The sequence below is a fragment of the Dermacentor variabilis genome, chromosome 6 (genome assembly GCF_050947875.1).
Source record: "Dermacentor variabilis isolate Ectoservices chromosome 6, ASM5094787v1, whole genome shotgun sequence".
In the NCBI taxonomy this organism is placed as follows: Eukaryota; Metazoa; Arthropoda; class Arachnida; order Ixodida; family Ixodidae; genus Dermacentor; species Dermacentor variabilis.
In genome coordinates this window covers 15,082,518-15,104,908 of record NC_134573.1, presented here as the reverse complement: position 1 = coordinate 15,104,908, position 22,391 = coordinate 15,082,518, and the positions used below count along the sequence as shown (strand labels likewise).

The 22,391-nt window shown below is 48.7% G+C and overlaps 1 protein-coding gene and 1 pseudogene across 3 annotated transcripts in view; both read left to right on the top strand.

Annotated features, from left to right (window-relative positions):
• Positions 1 to 22,391, top strand: part of Mitf (transcription factor Mitf) — a 352,829-nt gene that overhangs the window by 78,128 nt on the left and 252,310 nt on the right. The window lies entirely within an intron of this gene.
• On the top strand, positions 7,282 to 20,590 carry LOC142584646 (uncharacterized; annotated as a pseudogene).

Sequence of the window (22,391 nt, the reverse complement as noted above, 5' to 3'; positions counted from 1 at the left end):
GAAGGCGTCAGTGTTGCTGGATTCGAGACCTTCGTTATGCAAAACGGGGAAACGATGCTGTGGTAGCTCAATTGGTAGAGCATCGCACGCGTAATGCGAAGGTTGTGGAATCATTCCCGACTTGCAGCAAGTTGTTTTTTCATCCGCTTTCATTTGCATTAATTTATCATTTCTTTATTTCATTTATTAAGCACAAGTAATTTCCCCTATGTTGTCTTTGGTGTCGGTGTTTGTTGGCTTCTTATGATGTGACTAATAAAAATCGGGACACTCGGTTAACCCTCTTTCTTCTCGTTTATTGCATAACGAGGGTCTCGAATCCGGCAACATTGATGCCTTCAGGTAGCATGTGTGAGTTTATTGACTGGTTGCCTTCACCTGAAAAATCACAGACTCGTGACGCCTGCGGCAGAAAGATGTTCCACGTCCGCCGCCAAGGTTTGTGAATGGTGGCGCTGGTTAACACTCCCAGGGCTCTTATAAGAAACACAAATACCCAAGAAAGTGGATGGGGAAACGGCGCCACGGTAGCTCAATTGGTATAGCATTGCATGCGTAATGCGCAGGTTGCGGGAGCGTTCCCCACCTGTGGCAAGTTGTTTTTTCATCCACTTTCATTTCCATTAATTTATCATTTCTTTATTTCACTTATTAAGCACAAGTAATTTCCCTTATGTTGTCCTTGGTGGCAGTGTTTGTTGGCTTCTTATGATGTGACAAATAAAAATTACGACCCTCGGTCAATCCCCTTTCTTCTCTTTTACAACTTGGGGCAGTGATAGGAAACACCGAATGAACCTCTACAAGAGCTTCATACGTACGTGTTTGCACTATGGAGCTATAGTCAATCAGTCCACTACAATGAGCGCCTTAAAGATGCTTGATCCTGTTCACCACTTAGGAATCCGGCTGGCCACAGGTGCCTTCAGGGCAAATCCTGTACAAAGTCTTCATGTAGAAATGAATGAGTGGCCACTATCCGCAAAGGTGTTATGCCAGTTTCATCTATTTTCTAAAGGTACATGCCAACCCAGAACATCCTTTATGATATTGTGAACGAAATGACATGTGCCACACTTTTCCAGAACAGGCCTGCAGTGATTCAACCCTTTTCACTGTGTGTGCAGAAACTAGGTCTAGAAATGGGTGTTTCATTCTTTGAAAATCCTGTAATGGTCTCAACAAAGATGTTGCTGCCATGGAAATGGCAACTTGTTGAATGTGACACATCATTTATTCAAGTGACAAAGCAAGCACCAGAAGCACACATCCGAATGCACTTTTTAGAGCTTCAGTTGAAGTACTCACTGATGTATCAAAGTCGAGCGCAGGCGTATGTTATGCTTTAGTTCGACCGCCTTTTTTAGAATCCGACGTCCTACACCTGCAAACAAGTATCTTCACAGCAAAGGCCTATGCAGTACTATCGGCGGTTAAACACATTTAAGATTGAAACTGCAAAAAGCAATCATATTTATGGACTCCTTAAGCATCGTAAAAGCTTTGGTGCCTTTCCAAAAGCATAAAAATTCTGTAATTATTTATCTTTATTCACTACGGTGTACAATGTATGTATCAGACCAGCATGTTATGATATGCTGTTTGCCTGGACATCGAGGAATTCAAGGCAACAGGCTCAAGGCAACAGTCTCATAGCTCAGGAGGACAGGCACCTCCTCCATAGCTATCCCTACCACAGGCTTAAAACCATTCTTGTGCAAAAAACTCTGAAGTTATTGGCAACGAAAGTAGGATAGTCAAACATCAAACAAGCTCCACCTAATTTAGCCGTGTTTAAAGGGACACTAAATTGAAAAATGATTTCTTCTGCATCAGTAAATTACCGTTCTACAACACCAAAAACACCACTGTTACAATGATGAGATGTTTGGTAAGCCAGAAAAAGCGCAAGAACGAAATAAGGGTGGCGACGCCTACTTGAGTTCCCGCACCTGGGGGCTGTGACGTCGTGGATTTTGATGGCATCTTCTAGGGCCTACTAACTATATATAGCGGTACAGATTGACTATATTGAGTTCTAAAGGAACCAAATATTAAACATGGCAAGTTTCAGGAACCTTTATTCAGCCAACGCGGCCCAAATGCGAAAACATAATTTGGAATCCGTGACGTCACGCTAACCTACCGGCACTGGGATTTCGACGCGAAATTCAAATACTGATACTTGAACCTTCATTTTCTCATCTAATAATCGAACAATTTTTTTGAAGTGACTGCCTGCAGGGTTCTCAAACAACGCTTCATTAGTATAAACTGATTTATTGTTTTGCTTTAGTGTCCCTTTAAATACTGGTCACCAACAACAAAAATAAAGTAAACAGGTCATTTTCTGCTGACTTCGGATGGGCCATACATATGGTACACACTCTTACCTTTTGACTGGTGGTGAATCTCCTACCTGTGGTAAACGTGGCAAGCTACCAACAGTCCTCCATTTCTTGCTGGAATTTTGGAAAGTAGAAGTTGAAAGGAAAAAGCACTTTCCACTGGCATACCGATGGCAGATTTCCCTTCACCCGGCATTGTTTCTTGGATCAGAACCGTTTTTCAACCATAAATCAGTTTTAAACTTTTTATGTGATGTTGACATCCTCTGATGTTGATGTCCTCTTACCAGAGGCTGCTGTTGCGATAGTAGCATATTGTCACGTGGTGGTGACGTTGAAGAACACAGTAGTAAATACTGTGAAAGACAAAACTAACTTTTATTGGGCGAATCTGTGCCCACAAAAACAGGCTCCACTTATACTATAGCACAACGATAGCGGCGAACACGGTCTGCGATCGTCGAAAATCTGATCAGCGGGTCAAGTGCGTCGGCTTTTATACAGCAGTCTTCAAATGTTCCAGACTAATCGTTGGGACCCACATGCCTTCCACAAAGTTCTACAACATTCGAGTCACGCGATGAAACCAGAAACCACAAGGTTCGGCGACAACAGACAGCAGATAGAAGCGTTGATATTTTCCAGAAACTTCGGATACATGCAGACGCGTCCCGCACTGTGCGATAACATTTGTTAGGCGGCGAAACGTGGTCGCCCGTTAAATATAAGTACACGTGTCAATACCCCCCTCTTAAGAAGCATCGACCCGATGCTGCAAACAAATGAAAGTAATAAAAGAAAAGCACTCCTAGCAAAGAAAACAACAAAATAAGGAAGTTCGTCAGCGTCCGTAAAAGGGTTTAAGACTCACTACGTGGACCACTTCAGATCGTGCGCGGCGTCGCTGTGAATGCGAAATGCCGTCTGGCACGACCTCATAGTCCAGTGCGCCAATACGTCGGATGACCTTGTAGGGTCCAAAATATCATCGCAGTAGTTTTTCACTGAGTCCTCGTCGGCGTATCGGGGTCCACACCCAAACACGGTCGCCGGGTTGGTACTCGACGAAGCGTCGTCGGAGGTTGTAGTGTCGGCTGTCGGTCCTCTGCTGGTTCTTGATCCGCAGGCGGGCAGAGCAAGCTGTCGGGCTTCTTCGGCGCGCTGGAGGTAGGTAGCGACGTCAAGGTTCTCCTCGTCAGACGTGCGGCAGCATGGCGTCGAGCGTCGTCGTCGGGTTCCTGCCGTAGACCAGCTTGAACGGCATGATCTGTGTTGTTTCTTGCACCGCCGTCTTGTAAGCGAATGTTACGTAGGGCAGGACGGTATCCCAGGTCTTGTGTTCGACGTCGACGTACATCGCCAGCATGTCGGCGAGGGTCTTAATCAGCCGCTCCGTAAGACCATTCGTCTGCGGGTGGTAGGCCGTTGTCCTCCTGTGCCTTGTCTGACTGTATTTCAGAATGGCTTGTGTGAGCTCCGCTGTAAAGGCCGTTCCTCTGTCGGTGATGAGGGCTTCTGGGGTGCCATGTCGCAGCAGGATGTTTTCGACAAAGAATTTCGCCACTTCGGCTGCGCTACCTTTCGGCAGTGCTTTTGTTTCAGCGAAGCGGGTGAGGTAGTCCGTCGCCACGACGATCCACTTATTTCCGGTTATTGACGTCGGAAAGGGTCCCAGCAAGTCCATACTGATCTGCTGGAATAGTCGGCAAGGAGGCTCGAATGGCTGTAGTAATCCGGCTGGCCTTGTCGGCGGTGTCTTGCGTTGCTGACAGTCTCGGCATGTTCTGACATAACGGGCGACGTGGGCGGTCAGGCGCGGCCAATAATACTTTTCTTGTATCCTCGATAGTGTCCGGGAAAATCCGAGGTGTCCAGTGGTTGGATCGTCATGTAGGGCATGCAATACTTCTGGACGAAGTCCTGACGGGACAACAAGAAGGTAATTGGCGCGGACTGGTGAGAAGTTCTTCTTCACGAGTAGATTGTTTTTAAGCGTGAAGGAAGATAATCCGCGCTTAAATGCCCTGGGGACAACGTCGGTGTGCCCTTCCAAATATTCGATGAGGCCTTTTAGCTCCGGGTCTGCCCGTTGCTGTTCAGCGAAGTCTTCCGCGCTTATAATTCCAAGGAAGGCGTCGTCATTCTCGTCATCTTGCGGCGGCGGGTCAATGGGTGCGCGTGATAGGCTATCGGCATCGGACTGTTTTCGTCCGGACTTGTAGGTTACAGTGATGTCGTATTCTTGTAGTCTGAGGCTCCACCGCGCCAGTCGGCCTGAAGTATCCTTTATATTCGCTAGCCAACACAACGCGTGATGGTCACTGATGACTTTGAATGGCCTGCGGTAAAGGTAAGGGCGAAATTTAGCTGTAGCCCTAACAATGGCAAGGGATTCCTTTTCGGTCGTAGAATAGTTGCCTTCCGCTTTTGACAGCCACCGGCTAGCGTAAGCTATCACCTGTTTGACTCCGTTTCTTCTCTGGACTAGAACGGCACCGAGGCCTAGGCTACTGGCGTCAGTATGGATTTCTGCATCGGCGTACTCGTCGAAGTGCGCAAGTACCGGCGGCGACTGCATGCGTCGTTTGAGTTCTTCAAATGCGTCGGCCTGCGGCGTTTCCCACTTGAAGTCAACATCACATTTAGTTATATGTGTCAAAGGCTCGGCGATGCGTAAAAAACTCTTGACAAAGCGCCTTTAGTAGGCACACATGCCAAGGAATCTACGCACTGCCTTCTTGTTGATGGGTTGCAGGAACTGTGCGATGGCAGCTGTCTTTTGCGGGTCTGGACGGACACCAGATTTGCTGATTACATGGCCTAGGAACAGAAGCTCATCGTAAGCGAAGCGGCATTTTTCCGGCTTTAGAGTAAGCCCTGACGACTGGATGGCCTCTAGTACTGTCGCAAGCCGCCTGAGGTGATCGTCGAAATTTCCAGCGAATACGACGACTTCATCCAAATAAACGAGACAGGTCTGCCACTTCAATCCTGCTAACACCGTGTCCATGACGCGCTGGAACGTTGCAGGCGTTGAGCACAGTCCGAATGGCATAACCTTGAACTCCTAGAGGCCGTCTGGGGTGATTAAGGCCGTCTTTTCGCGATCTCTTTCGTCAACTTCTATTTGCCAATAGCCAGACTTGAGGTCCATCGACAAGAAGTATTTAGTGTTGCAGAGCCGATCCAATGCGTCGTCTATTCGTGGGAGGGGGTATACGTCCTTCTTCGTGATCTTGTTCAGACGACGATAATCGACGCAAAAGCGTAGGGTTCCATCCTTTTTCTTTACCAGGACAACAGGGGATGCCCACGGGCTTTTCGACGGCTGGATGATGTCGTTGCGCAGCATTTCGTCGACTTGTTCTCTTATAGCTGCACGTTCTCGCGGCGAAACTCGGTAAGGGCTCTGGCGGAGTGGTCGAGCGCACTTCTCGGTGATTATGCGATGCTTGGCGACTGGTGTTTGTCGAGTCGTCGATGTCGTCGAAAAGCAGCCTTTGTATCGTCGGAGTAGACTTCTGAGCTGCTGTTGCTTAATCACGGGGAGACTTGGATTAATGTCGTAGTCTGGTTTGGGAACCATCGTCGTCCGGGTAGATGCGGCGGAATGCGAGAGGACAAACGCATTACTGGTTTCCAGAATTTCCTCGATGTACGCGATCGTCGTGCCCTTGTTGATGTGCTTGAACTCTTGGCTGAAGTTTGTCACCAACACTTCAGTTTTCCCTCCATGCAGTCGAGCGATCCCTCTTGCGACACAAATTTCACGGTCTAGCAGTAGGCCTTGGTCGCCTTCGATGATGCCTTCTACGTCAGCGGGTGTTTCGGTGCCGACCGAAATAACAATGCTGGAGCGAGGCGGGATGCTCACTTGATCTTCGAGCACACTCAAGGTGTGGTGACCACGAGGGCTCTCCGGCGGCATTGCTTTATCTTCCGACAGCGTTATTGACTTCGACTTCAGGTTGATGATTGCGCCGTGTTGATCCAGGAAGTCCATACCGAGAATGACGTCTCGTGAACACTGTTGGAGGATAACGAAAGTGGCAGGGTAAGTCCGGTCATGAACGGTAATTCTTGCCGTGCAGATTCCAGTCGGCGTGATGAGGTGTCCTCCAGCGGTCCGAATTTGAGGGCCTTCCCATGCGGTCTTAACTTTCTTAAATGGGCGGCGATGTGCCCACTCATGACGGAGTAATCAGCCCCTGTGTCGACCAAGGCAGTGACTGTGTGGCCGTCGAGAAGTACGTCGAGCTCGGTGGTTCTATGTCTGGCGTTGCAGTTGGGTCTTGGCGTCGGATCACGGCTGCGTCGTGTTGAACTGAAGCTGGAACGTCGCGTCGTCAAATCGTCTTTCGTCGGTGTAGTCTTGGCTTCCTGACTTCGTCGGGACGGCGGCGTGTCGTCATTAGGTCGTCGAGATGGTTTCTTCGTCGTCTTCGGCGGCGGCGGAGGATCTTCGTCAGTTCGACGAACAGCAACCGCACCTCCATCGGTTGCTGCTTTTAGTTTTCCGAATATGTGCTGACGGACCGGCCCCGGGCTGGGCCAGTGTATGGTCGGCGCTGAGGCGACAGGTAGCGGCCTGGTGACGGAGAACGGGACGGTCGTCGAGGGCTCCATTGAGTAGCGGCGAGGTAGTCGGCGATGTCACGTGGACGCTCTCCAAGCTGTGGACGCGGCGCGTTGACGGCGAACCCTCTCAGTCCCAAGTCGCGGGATGGGCATTGGCGATACACATGGCCGGCTTCTCCGCAGTGATAGCAGAGCGGGCGGTGGTCAGGGGCTTGCCAAATGTCCGTCCTCCTCGCGTAGGTGCGCTGGGCGACGGGCGGGCATGCTGGCGGCGGCGGTGGCGGGCGACGGAATTGCAGCGTTACAGGGCCCTGGCGCGGTTGCGGAGGGGGGCCTTGACGGCGTGCGACGGTAGCGTAGGTCATCGCTCCTGGCTGGGGCTGCGGTAACTGAGGTTGCACATCAGGAACTCTAAGCTATCGCTGAACCTCATCTTTGACGATGTCGGCGATCGAGGCCACTTGAGGCTGCGATGAAGGCTGGACCTTGCGCAGTTCTTCGCGCACAATGGCCCTGATGGTCTCTTGAAGGTTGTCGGAACCCAGTCCTTGTATGGCATACTGCGCCGTGAGCCCCTAGCGGTTATATTGCCGGGTGCGCATCTCCAGAGTTTTCTCGATCGTCGATGCCTCTGTAGAAAACTCAGCTACGGTCTTCGGTAGGTTACGAATAAGTCCGGCGAAAAGTTCTTGCTTGACGCCCTGCATCAGGAAGCGGACTTTTTTCTCCTCCGACATTTCCGGGTCGGCGTGCTGGAAAAGACGGGCCATCTCCTCCGTGAAGATCGCGATCGTCTCGTTTGGCAGCTGCACTCTGGTTTCTAGTAGAGCTTGGGCTCGCTCTTTTCGGACGACGCTTGTAAATGTTTGCAGGAAGCCGCTTCAGAAGAGGTCCCACGTCGTCAAGGTGGCTTCTCGATTCTCGAACCACGTCCTCGCGGCGTCCTCTAATGCGAAATAGACATGTTGTAGCTTGTCCTCGCTTGCCCAGCTGTTAAACGTAGCGACCCTCTCATACGTTTCCAGCCAGCTTTCCGGGTCCTCAAATGTGTAACCGTGGAACGTCGGTGGTTCCCTGGGCTGCTGTAGTACGATGGGGGTCGCTGGGGCTGCCATTGGGGTTGCCGTGGTCACAATCTTCTTGGTCTTCTCTGGTAGAAGTCTGTGCTCCGGGGGCAGCTGTTGAAGACGGCAGTTTGCTTGATGCTCCGGGACTACGTTGGTGTTTTCTTTGCGGTCCGGGCTTGGATCACGGCTTGTCGGGGGCGTCTGGTACATGAACGAAAAGCACCTCTACCAGATGTCACGTGGTGGTGACGTTGAAGAACACAGTAGCAAATACTGTGAAAGACAAAACTAGCTTTTATTGGGCGAACCTGTGCCCACAAAAACAGGCTACACTTATAGTACAACGATAGCGGCGAACACGGTCGGCGATCGTCAAAAATCTGATCAGAGGGTTAAGTGCGTCGGCATTTATACAGCAGTCATCGAATGTTCCAGACTAATCGTTGGGACCCGCATGCCTTCCACAAAGTTCTACAAAATTCGAGTCACGCGATGAAATCAGATAACACAAGGTTCGGCGACAACAGACAGCGGATATAAGCGTCGATAACTTTCCAGAAACTTCGGATATATGCAGACGCGTCCCGCGCTGTGCGATAACATTTGTTAGGCGGCGAAACGTGGTCGCCCGTTAAATATAAGTACACGTGTCAATATTGTATGGCGCACGTCTCCAGGCTCTTGTGCTTAAGGGCGCTGTTGACCCATTAGAGCTACTTACAGTGACATATTTTAGTATGTAACCTCCTTGTAATGTATAGTTTGTACATATTACAGATCATTTGTCGTCATATTTTTGATACACATATACTTTGCAGACTTTTTCAGCGTATGTGTTTAGACCTCTGTACAGTCGTGTTTCGTCCACCCCTCGTAATTCGCAGTTCATGTACCAATGACAAGCCCTTATCATTGACATGGCGCTCTTTGGCCACATCTGGCCTTTGCGGAAATAAAGCCCACTAATCAATGAATGCACGAAATATTTTTCAAAGAGCAACGATAATGTAGGTGCTGCAATCACATCAAATCGTCCTGAAAAACAAATTAGACGCTTGTCATGCTACTATGTTTACTGCAGAACTCTATGCTATCTCGTTAACTCTTAAAGACATCCCGAAAAGTGAAGATGAGCAATCTGTCATATTTAGTGACTCTTTGAGCTCTCTTCAAGCTCTGCCATCTAGGGTGCCACTGGGAAATAATTAGGCAAATACGATATCCATACACCGAATGTCATAAAAGACGTTTAAATGTCACTTTCTGCTGGGTTCCTAATCGTGTACGAATCGCCGGTAACGAAGAGCAGATTTTATGGCAGCTGGCACCAAAGTTTTGGAGCTATACAATGTCTGCCTACCTTGGCAGGATTATAAATGCACATTAAAGACTGCAGTTGTAAAACACTAGCTGAAACTATGGGATCAGCAAGAACATAACAAGCTTTATTGCATAAAGCCTGTTTTGAAAGAATGCCACAGTTGTTGCCACAGAGAAAGATTTTACAAGATAATCCTATGTCTCCTACGAGTTGGTCACACAAGGCTGACCCGTACTTACCAGTTAGATAATAAACCACAATTGAAATGCCAACACTGTGGTGAATGATTAAATGTGCTACACATTTCAATAACATGTTCCTGCTTAGAAAAATGGAGACAAAGAAGTATTTAAAGGCCACAGGAACACTACAGGAATTGTAGCACATTTCATGCTTTTATACTTTTACTTGGCCATTTACACCAGCTTACCACAATTTAATGGCTAAGGTACTTCTAAAAACGTGCTTGGTGCATTATAGCCTGCACGGCTTGTGTGCTATTAAAATCCCAAATTATCATCGTGGATCACTTGTGCGCACACTTGATCACGTGACCTCCAACATTGGGGGTGCAAGAGGAACGCCTGTATCAAGCCGTCATTCTCAGCTCACTCTCGCATACTTTTCCTCACTTTTGTGTTTGCGATAACTGGCCTGATAAGCAGACTGTTGTTAGTGCGCACGTGCCTAAAATGTCAGCTGATTCCTGATGTAACCATGAGCCTGTAAGCTACGGGCAGTGAACGCCGTTTTCCCGTTGGAACCCTTGCCTGTTCAGTCCTTGGCAGAGACCCTACACTTGGCGACGAGGCAGGTAGCTGTTGGTTTGGTGAAGAAGGAAAACCAAGAAGCGGCTGTGCAGTCGACTGGACAGTTGGGCCAGATGGAGTCATTTAATGAGTGACTGGATGGCATACAAGGAGAGGTTGACATCTTTTCTGATGGTCAACAATATTCCTGACAGGAACAAAGTGCATGCATTGCTCAGTATCATCAGCCTGCAAAGGTACAGGTTGTTGAAATCATTGATGGCGCCTGACCTGCCATCGACCAAAAGTTTCGATCAACTGAAGAGCATCTTGGACGCCTGCCTGGCTCCAAAGCCATCGATAATTGGCAAACGAACCAAGTTTTACTGCAGAGCACAGCACGAAGGCGAGTCCTTGCTCGAGTATGTTGCAGAGCTTTGCAAGTTATCTCAGACCTGCTAATTTGGAGCTGATTTAGAGAAAGCGCTTTGGGACTATTTCGTTTGCAGACTACTCTGGGAGGATGTGCAGCAAGCACTTTTTACTGAGAACGACAAATTGACGTTCTTTAAAGCAGTCGACCGTGCCCTGGCCATGAAAGCAGCCCGAAAGAATGTCGCCGAGGCTCGAGTCACTGGCCACACAGCTACACAAAATGGAAGAAAGGAGTAAAGAGGCACATGCTTGTTATATTCAGTTTCGTTATTAATTTCAGTTCTTTATTCCCCAGGGGGCGCTTCTGTTCTTCATTATATATATTGGTTGTATATGTTAAATAAACAGCTTTTTACTTTGGGACGGCTGGAGTCTGACTTCCACCTTCGGTCAATACCACATTGGCGCCGAGAATGTCGGGAACGTACCCCCAGCCCCGCTGTGCCATCCGTATCCCCCCACCATGAGCTTCACCAGGCTTGCTCCGCCACCGTTTTTCCTTCTGACGCCCGGCCGTCCCTCATTGCCATGGGAGCAGTGGGAGCATTTGTTCAACGTGTACTTTATGGCATCCGGAGCCGCCGCATTCAAGACAGAGCAACGCAAGGCTATTCTTTTGCATTGTTTGGGGGCGGAGGGTCAGCGTATTTATCAGACGCTACATGCAGGGACCAGCGCCATAGCACTCGCCGATGACAAGTCTGTCGTGGCCCCTCCTGACGAATACGACTCTGCACACGCCGCATTACGGCACCAGTTTTCGATGTCGCGCAATGTTATCATCGAGCGTCATCGCTTTCACGGCCGCAGCCAACACACAGGCGAGTCCGTTCATGACTTTGTTGCTGCTCTATGGGAGCTAGCGTCACATTGTTCTTTTGCCTCACAAGATGATGCTCTGCGGGATCAATTCGTTGCCGGTGTAGCTTCCGATCGCATACGTGAGCGGTTACTGCTCGAGGGTTCCACCCTTTTATTAGAGAATTCAGTTCGAATTGGCACTTCAGTTTGAGCAGGCGGCTGAAGAGCTAAAGGAGCTTTCGGCTTCGGTCGAAGCAATTTCATTGCGGCAGCGTCGTAAACCATCCTCGCATTCTTCGAAAAAAAGGAATTCACAACCGGCAGCCACCTTTGAGCACAATTTGACGAGGAGCGCGGGCGGCTCACTTGCGCCGCAGCAGAACCGCCCTCCTCAGCGGAACCGAGAACAGAGTAGCCGCTCTGGCTCGCCAGATTGTTTCCGATACGGCTCGCGGGACCACATCGCGTCTGCACCGCAGTGCCCAGCACATGGCAAGACTTGTTCGTTTTGCGGTCGCAAGGGCCACTTTCAAAGGGTATGCAACCGTAAGCTAACCCAAATGCAAGGCCGAGTCCGTGAAGTTGAATTTCATGAAGATGTGTCGTCATCCAGCAGTGCTGAGGAAGTTTTGACTGTGCAGTGTTCCGCGCATAGCGGAATTCATATGCAAGAGCAAGTCGCGAATGTCACTTTGACATTTCTTGTTGATTCAGGGTCGTCCGTTTCAATCCTGTCGGAGCACGAATTAAGTCAATGTTTTCACAGCGTTCCGCTACTGCCTGCTCCGCATGTTAGTCTGTCTGACTACTCTCAACGGCCGATTCCAGTGCTAGGTTGTTTCCAGGCAGACGTTCGATTTAAAGGCCGCACAGTGTCGCTACGTTTTTATGTTGTTCACCGAGGAACTTGTCTGATCGGTCTTGACGGCATTAAAGCCTTGGATCTTCGCATTGAGGGTTCTGCTCTCAAGTGCTTATACATGTCCATTGCTCCGCAGCCGACTGTTGTTGACCCTTGACCCGCTATCCTGTTCTATTTCCACACCGTCAAGCATGCAGCCCTGTAACAAAGCTCTTCCGCCAGCCTTAGCACACGAGTTCAGTTCACTTTTTAGTCCCGAGTTGGGTCTTGCTAAGGGGTTCACGCATCGCATCAAGACACGCCAAAGCGTGCAGCCTGTAGCTTCGAAGCTTCGCCGTCTACAGTATTCTCTCCGGTCACCAGTATCAAATGAGCTTCAGAGGTTGCTGAGCCTTGACATCATCGAGCGGATCGATGCTTCTGAATGGGTGTCCCCCATTGTTGTTGTTAACAAGAAAGATGGTAGCATCAGGATATGCGTAGACCTTCGAGAGCCGAACAAAGCTATTGTTCCAGACAGTTTCCCATTGCCCCATACAGAGGAGCTGCTTCACACTTTGGTAGGCCCACTACACACTTCTCCAAACTTGACTTGGCTTCCGCTTACCATCAGGTTCTCTTGCACCCTGACAGCAGGGATCTGACAACTTTCATCACTCATGATGGCCTTTTCCGTTTTAAAAGAGTTTGCTTTGGGTTGGTTTCTGCCCCAGCAGCATTTCAGAAGATGATGGCGACAATCCTTGACCGCTGCCCTGGCGTGTCGTTCTACATTGATGATGTCATCATTTTTGGCAAGACCGCAGAACACCTTTCAAACTTGAAGACCGTGCTGCAAAAGATCAAGAACGCAGGTCTGAAACTGAACAACAAATGCCTTTTCGACATTCCAGAACTTGCCTTTCTAGGGCACAAGGTCACTGCGCGTGGTATCTCGCCACTTCCAGAGAAAGTAGACTCCATAGTTAACACACCAATGCCAACTGATGTGGCCATCCTTCGTTCGTTCCTGGGTCTCGTAGAATACTACTCAGTTTGTTCCACACTTGGCACAAGTGGTTGAGCCTATGAGAGTCTTACTTCGCAAAAATGAGCGATTCATCTGGTCTGCCGAAGCAGACAGCAGTTTCAGGAGGGTCAAGGAAATGCTTTCGTCGAATACAGTCCTCCAGATGTTCGATTCGTCATTGCCAGTCATTGTGTCGACCGACGTGTCCGACTGTGGGCTGGGAGCAGTTCTGCAGCAACAAAGTGGCCACGAGCTCCGCACAGTCGCTTTCGCATCTCGTACACTGTCCCCTGTGGAGTGAAAATATTCAGTTGGTGAACGAGAAGCTCTTGCGTGCATTTGGGCGTGTGAGCGATGGCACACGTACCTTTGGGGTCGTCATTTCACAATTCAAACAGACCACCAGGCACTGGTGTCCTTGCTGTCGTCACAAGGACATGGAAGACGCCCACTCCGAATCGCACGCTGGAGTGCACGACTGCTTTGCTACAATTTCACTGTTGAATACCGCAAGGGGTCCACAAACACTGTAGCAGATGCACTTTCTCGGCTACCAGCATCTACCTCGGAGCCAGAGATTGCTAAGCAGGAAGAAATTGTTTCGTTTATTGAGCCAGTCTGCGTGACAAAGGAGAAGTTCAGGCAGGCCGCCCTCGACGACAGTTGCCTGGAAACCATTAAGTCATTCGTGCTGAGTTCCTGGCCGCCAAAGAAGTCCATACCAGAAGAGGCGAAACCATTCTACATCACTCGGGAAGAACTTTCTGTTGTCGATAAGCTGCTACTGCGTGGAGAGCGCCTCGTTGTTCCGTCCTCCCTCATGGCTCAGATCATCAGCATCGCGCACGAGACACATCTGGGTATCACATGTACGAAGGTGTGACCGCGTGAGCGGTTCTGGCGGCCAAGAATAGATAAGCAAGTGGAAATGGCAGTAAAAAACTGCCATATCTGCCTGGAGGCAGATAAGTCCGCCAAAACATCACCAGCACCATTGCAACCTGTTGAATGGCCTGAGCGACCGCGGCAAAAGCTTGGCCTACACATTGTTGGTCCTTTGGAGCATGCAGCTTGCAACAGCATATTTGCTGTAACGCTTGTTGACTACCATTCTAAATGGCCAGAGGTGTATTTTTGCAGCGATGTGTCCACGAGCACGGTGAAAGACTTTTTAACAAGTCTTTTTGCCCATGAAGGCTACCCGGAAGAGATTGTTTGTGACAATAGACCTCAGTTCACTTCGCGTGAGTTCATAACTTTCCTGCAAAACAGAGGCATCAGTATTTCGCATTCTTCGGTATACTACCCCCAAGCCAATGGGCAAATAGAACATTTTAATCGCACATTGAAGAATTTCATTCAAGTTTCACTCCTCGAAAGACGACCACTCCGGCAAGCTGTCACAGAATACCTTGCCATTTATTGCTGTACTCCGCACGCCACCACTGGGGTCGCCCCAGCAGTCCTGCTGCATGGTAGAATGCCCTGAACCAGGCTGCATGTCGTGGGTTTCTCAGCACCAGCATTTGCTGAAGACCCAGCCAAGGAGTTGGCGCGACTTCGTCAAAGGGTTAGGCGTCAGCAGCAAAGCAGCAAGCACTACACGGACAAAAGGAGAGCCGCCAAGAAGACGAAGATAGCCGTAGGCGATTTTGTCCGTATCAAAAACTGTCCGTTCGGTTCAAGGGAGACTGCGCCTTTTCTTCACCAACTGAGGTGATCAAGAGGAGGGGACCAGCCTCTTTCCGACTTGGAGACAGCCGTACGTGGAATGCCTCCAAGCTTTCCAGGGTTCCGGAGAGGGGCACCTGGGAACCAGGCCCACCTGCCATGCCGCAGCCACGGTCTCCTGATGCGCTGCAGCCCGCCACGTCGCAGCTTCCTAATGCACTGCAACCTGCCACGCTGCAGCCTGCCACGCCGCAGCCTGCCACGCCGCAGCCACGGTCTCCTGAGGCGCCACAGCCTCCTTCTCCCAGGACGCAGGCACTGTCTCCTGGCATACCGTAGCAGCAGTCAACAAGCCCGTCGCCAGTGCAACATCCAATGCGGCCGACCCGAGAGCACTGGCCACCGGCCTGGCTCCAAGACTATCAGACCAATTAGTTGGCGGTCTGACTTTGTGTACATAGGTTGTAAATATGTGTAAATAAGTACAGTGTGCATGCTTTGGGGTTTTCCTTACTAATACTTACTAACAACTAACCACTAAAAATAAGGGAGAGAGTATGTTATATTCAGTTTCGTTATACATTTCAGTTCTTTATTCCCCAGGGGGCGCTTCTGTTCTTCATTATATATATTGGTTGTACAGTGAACTCTCACTTGAGTGAACTTCAAGGGACCGAAGGAAATAGTTCACTTAACTGAAAGTTCACTAAACTGAATATTCACTAGACCACCATAAGGCATGGCATGCAGAGTCAAAAGTTTGAAGTACAATTCATGGAGCAAAAAACATGGCATCCGTAGTGTTAGAAATGTGTGAAATGGAATTTGTACATATCAACAAGTGCAAGGTTCATAAGAGTTATAATGCTGCCTTTCTCACTTAGAAAAAAATCTGTAATCTTCTTCTACCCTTGTACTTTTAAAGCATAGGAAGTAACAAAACTGTCCAAAGAGTCAATGTTTCTGTACACTTCTTCTGGCACAGCTTGCTGTTGAGACACAAAGTCTCTCAACTTTCCAATGTACCCTACAACCTCAGCTAGAGTTATAGGGCTTGAAACTGGCTCGACAGTTGCCTCTTCTTCGTCGCACTCTTCTTCTTCAGGACGAACACTGGAAACAATCTCCAGATCCGTCTGTCCAGCACAGGTAATCAGCGCACTGTCACACTCTGCATAGTCTTCAAACAAAGTATTGCTATCGACCTCCAGCTAATGACAAAAATAAGCCTTAGTCCTCTGAGCAAGTTCGTTTAACTGAAATATTAACTGTTCCGAAATTCGTTTAAGTGAAACATTTTTGCATAGAATCTATAAGAAAACTGCCAGGGATATTTAAAAAGTTCGTTATTCTGAAATATTCGATAAACCGACATTCGTACAACTGAGAGTTTACTGTATATGTTAAATAAACAGCTTTTTACTGCGGGACGGCTGGACTCTGACTTCCACCTTCAGTCAATACCAGAATGCTGATCTGTACGAGGTGCAGGCGACAGCCAGTAAGTTGCTGCTGGTTTGTTACGCTGCAGTTCTCCATGCCACACTGGTGCAGTATGCCCTCACATTAAGGATACTTGGTATAGGTGTGCAAAGAAAGAACACATTTAAAGGGCCTGTCTGAGAAGCAACAGTCAATCTCAGGATGGGTATGAGAAAATACGGAGAATGAAAACGCTAAAAGTTTACAGTTCTTCCCAGGTGTCATGAACTATTACGATAACTTTGTGCCTAATCTATCAATGGTTGCTGAGCCCTTTTACCGGCCTTTGTGGAAGGCACTCCTCAGGTCTGGGATGACCGCTCCCGTGCAGCGTTCGAGCAAGTCAAAACGATGCTGTCATCACTAGAGGTGCCAACCCATTACAACCTGGATAGACCGTTGAAGCTGGCCTGTGACGCATCGCAGTACGGAGTAGCTGCAGTACTCTTCCACTTTTTCGAGGACCGCAGGTCTAGACTGGTTGCTTTTGTTTCGCACATACTGTCAGAGCTGGGGAAGAAATAGAGCCACCTTGGAAAAGAGCCATTGGCCATAATTTCTGGCATAAAAAAGTTTAACTTCTATATTTATGGCCGAGCATTCACTCTAATTACAGATCATAAGCACTTACAGGAAATTTTGGGCCCAACAACTGAAATCCCGCCTACTGCAGCTGCGGGTGTACAGTATTGGGCTGTGAGATTGTCGGCATACAGCTACGACATTCTTTTTAAGAAGTCAGCCAATAATGCCGAAGCTGATTTTTCTTTTGTTTGCCACTTCGTATGTCGAGGAAAAAATGCAAGAAAGTGAACAAATCTTTTATAGATTGCGACTGGCCTTCCTGCCAGTGTCGAGTAAAGAAATTGCACGTGCCACGGACCATGGCAATGATCTGGTGGAAGTAAAAGAGTTCATAAGTACAGGTTGGTCGACATCTGTTGGTGACAACAGGCTGAAACATTACATCATCAGTGCAATCAACTGACGTTTCATCAAGGATGCATTTTGCTGGGGACATGAGTAGTCATCCTCGCAAAGCTGCAGAGTACGGTCTTGGACGAGTTACATGAGGGTCACCCAGGTATAGTTCGCAGCAAGACACTAGCGTGAAGTTACTAGGGGCCATCCATCGAAGGGGACCTCAAGCATATGCTGCAGTCATGTGCAAATTGCCAAGAACAGCACAGTGCCCCTTGCAAAGCACTGTTGCTCCTGTGGTCCTGGTGCTCAGTGCCGTGGCAACGTATGCATATAGGTTTTGCAAGACCAGTGCAACAGTCCATGTTTCTCATGTGGTCGATGCCCACTCTAAGTTGCCAGAAGTTTTCATGATGCAGTCGACTATTACAGATGTCACAATTCAGTGTTTACGAGACGTTCTTGCATGTTTTGGTTTCCCCGAGACAATTGTGTCAAACAACAGCTCACAATTCATGTCACAGAAACAGTTTGTCTGGGAGATGGGCTGCCGACACGTGCAAACAGCACTCTACGATCCTAGTGCAAGTGGGCTCGCAGAACTGTTTGTGCAAACCCTGAAGAATGTGCTACGGAAGGACGACATGCGCCAACCACTGAAAGGTGAAGCTCGACAAGTTTCTGCTCACCTATCAGAACACTCTTCACGCTATTGCACATGAAGAGCTGGCTGACTTGTTGTTCGGGCGACATTTGCATACCCATCTATGCCGGCTCAAGCCGACGGGGGGTAGAGCGTGGCTTATGAACAGCTCAGACAGACAATGAACCAATAGTGTCGTGTGTATGAAGTAAGTGCTGGTGATCACATTTTCGCAAGAAAGTACAGGGAGCGGCTGAAATGGACGCCAGCTGTTGTGATTGCTCAGACCGGACCAGTGTCTTTCAAGGTTCTTGCACCCACCATGGTTGCTTAGTGGCTTTGGTGTTGCACTGCTAAGTACCATGGCAGATGCATTTCAATGGGGGCAGAATGCAAAAACACCCGTCTACTTAGATTTAGGTGCGTGTTTAAGAACCCCAGGTGGTCAAAATTAATCCGGAGCCCTCCACTACGGTGTGCCTCATAATCAGATCGTAGTTTTGGCATGTAAAACCGCATCATTTAATTTTTTTGACATTCGTGCACTGGCCCCTTCAGAATGCTTGGAGTAGTGACATGACAAGAAACAGTTACTGAATTTACTCTATTATAATGCGCCCTCGATTGTAACGCGCACCCATTTGACATGAAGTAAAAAAAAGAAAGGTCCTTTACAGTACCGCGCACCTCATTCTTTCATACAGAAATACAACTTTCTCTCATTTGGAAAAAACTGTTTCTCCAAATGCACTAAAGTTGCGATAAATAAAAGAAGTCACAGTTTTGCCTGAAAGGCGAAGCATAGATTACGAAAGCAAATTAGTAGATAACTATACGAAAAGTAAGGATAATAGTTTTATTGGCCGTACAAACTTTTAAACATTCGCTTGCTAACTAAATTAAGAAGCGTGGTGTCACGCACGCACAAGCAAACATGAACACGTCTCACTCAATGACGAAGGAAGCTCTTTAAACGTTTTGACGCAAGCTAAGCGACGAGAACACAGGTCGGTGCGCCTAGATGCATAGACTCTTGTCTCTGTCGCGGATCGCTTTCAACATGGGGGCCACGTGGCCACACCGTACGTAGCAGTTGCTGCTGTAGAACGCATCTCCTGTTTGCACCAGTCCCGTACGTATGGTTCAGGAACTCCGAACGCCCGTGATGCAGCCCGATTTCCGTCTGTCACTGCATGCGTGATTGCTTTCCTTTTAATTGCAACATCGTCATGAACTCGGCATGTCTTTGCAGTCGGCACTTCCATGCTGATAGAGCAAACGCAGAAAGTGGGCAGACAGACGGTGCACTAACCTAAGTCAAAGGAAGCATTGCCTAAGCACACTTACTACAGCACATGGGGAAAGCTACGGTAGAAGTGTGTACGAGGCGGCCATTTTGAAATGCCAATGGTGATATGGTAATGCAGATTTGATATGGTAACTCGATTCTAACATGCACGCAATCTTTGGACCCGTTTTATTGGAAAAAAGTGCACGCTAGATTTGAGTAGATACGGTACTTCAAGGCACGGCAGTACCTGCCGAAAACATTGTTCAAGACGATTAGTTCTCCATGTTGCCACACAGCGACACCAGATCGACACCAGCACATTCATTACCACCAGCTAGTGTTTCCTCTCCACCACCGACGTTGCACGCTGGCACTTCAGGGGGCAGCCAGGATTGACGCTACCCAGTTCAGAATTGACGATCACGTGATAGATTCCAAGCAGGAACCTGAATTGTGATAGTTCCATAATAAAATCAGAGGAAGTGTTGTGCCCACAATAGCGCGCCTGATAAGTGCACGTGTGCGCACAAGTGCCTAAAAGGTTGTGCTCTGTACACTGTCGATGGATTCCTGACGTAACCATGAGCCTGTAAGCTTTGGGCAATAAACACCACTTTACCATTGGAACCCTTGCCTGTTCAGTACCTGGCAGAGACACTACAGCATACAGTGCTGTAGTCTTAACAAAATACCAGCACAAAATAGACATGTACGAGAAAAGCAATGACAAACAGGGGCGCAGAATTGGAATTTTGTGCTGTTCTTTTTTTTTGTTGTTGTTGTTGTTAAATGGATTGACACCAACTTGCCCAGCTCTTGGTTTCGATGAAAGGCTGTAGTGTCTGTAGTGTTACACTACAGCAAACAGTCTGCGGACTGTGATCTTATAGGAGGTATGCACATGACGTCATCCGCTAGGAGCGCTAGCGGCATCTGCGGAGACCGGCATAACTGCGGTCGCAAGTTCGCGCTGCCTACGCAAGCAGGCCTGCGTCGCCAAGTGGCCCACTGATATGCACGAACCGTCAAACGACCTTTTAAATGTGCCTTTCTGACTTGGCTATCGAGTAGTATGTCTTAGGTCAACGATGGGCCTAAGCACGTATGTGCGTGGGTTGAGTGAACCAGAAAAATCACGTTATGAAAACGAAGTGCGCTCGTGTGACTGTGTCGACCAGCTCGAACCCAAAGATCATCAGCTTCGGCGCGATGTCGGACTACTGCCTCGCGTGGACGTCGCAGACATCAAGGATTACACTGCGTATGCAACGAGCTCCGCGACGCGCGAGCATTCGAAAGCCTACAAGTCGATGGAAGGCCACAATGATCTGGCGAGCGGCTGGGTGCAGCAGCCGCACGTCAAAGTGCTCGCATAACATGGTCGCCTTCATTACGGAATTTACTCCATGTTGTCCACTTGTGTCGTCAAAGGATAGCGTTAAATTTGCTTCAATGAAACCCCCCCCCCCTCCTTCCCCCCGAGAACTAGACAATGATTTTACACAGCCTTCGTCATTTTTATGCTACGTCAATTATTCTGGTCTTGCCAAAACAGTCTCTTTTTTTTTTTGCCCTCCCAGGTTTGTCGATCACAGTCATTCGATAAAAAGCCACTCGCACCATGGCTTCTCGCAAGAGAAAACGGCGAGGTGCTGGCGCCACACTGCGCCTGCAAGGCAGGCCTGGCAGAGGTGTGCTCGCACATAGCTGCTATGCTCTTTTACATTATGGTTGCAGTTAAGAAGAGAAATAACCAAGTGTCGAGAGGAACCCAATCTGAACATATTCCTATCACCGAGTTTCTTTCTTGTGTGACTGCTGCATCTGAACATAGCACAGTTCACCGCGACATCGAAGCTCAGTTGACGCACGGCCACGCCGTAGCATAGTCTGTCCGGATACGTAAACATTGTACGTAGACGTAGAACAGCACTGTGCACGAGACACTGCAACGTCCTGCTTATATATCAGCGACTGGATAAGAAAACAAGGCGAACGGCGAACCAAAAGATAGGGATCAGATGTTCGCGCGAGTAAGACTGCTGCCATTTTTTTCGATGCTCCCGACCGTCAACATGGCGCGGTTGCCCCAGCGACACTGTCGCCGCCTCGCGGGTCGAGCTCAGTGCATACCTCCTATTGCACTTGAACTTTATACAGGCCGTCATGGCAACACTGACAGCATAAATTTAACTTGAGTGTTCATTTAGTTGCTATCGCAAAAAGAGGGAACGTGCAAGTGGGAAGTGTGATGGGCGGCTCAGGTAGCAAGCCTGGTGCCAACGCGAATGCAAGCCAGCTGCCATGTTGCCTAGACAAGCTGTGTGTGGCAGAATGGAAGGTGCTGAAAATAGGCCAACAACCCTTGATGAACTGCCATGTTGGCGGTAGTCATATGGCATTTTATGCCCTCATTCACATAGCAGATGCATGGAGGAAACTAAACTACTTTTTTCTCTCCATGGGGCAAATAGGTGATGTTGAAAGCATGGTGGACATAATGTGTTTCCAGCTCATGCAATTGCTTCCGGCACGTACCGCCAGCAAGAACAGAGCCTTTGGCATTGATGTCTGTTACTCATCACTGGGACATGGACTTGGACACCACGGTTGCGCTTGCACAACTTGCTCTTTCTTGCTCTGACCTTTGCTTAGAGCACTGCATGGGCTGAAAAATTTGGCCCAGGCTCACCGTTAGAAGCGCAGGCCCGTGACTGAATGAATAGGCCCACTCTGTGCTCAAGGAAGGAACTCTGTGCACATGCCATAAACATGCCTTTGCTTTGGTGATCTATACAAAGACATTACCATCAAACTGCAGTGACAATGAAATGTTGCACCCGCCATGATTGTTTAGTGCCTATGGTGTTGGGCTGCTGAGCATGAGGTTGCAAGATCGAATCCCGGCCACGGCAGCTGCATTTCGATGGGGGCGAAATGCAAAAACACCCAGGCAGTCCAAATTTCTAGAGTACCCCAGTATGGCGTGCCTTTTAATCAGATTGTGGTTTTGGCACGAAAAACCCCATAATTATTTTCTTTTTTTTTTTAAATAATATGTTGCGGAAAAGCTTTTCCAGCGAGCAAGTGCACAGCCTTTACCTTTATTGAGGCAAATTCCGCACTTTGAGGCTTGTACATGTGACACCCTGTAATGACCGGTGCACAGCCCTGATAAATCTTGGATGCCATAGAATGGAATATATCTCACAT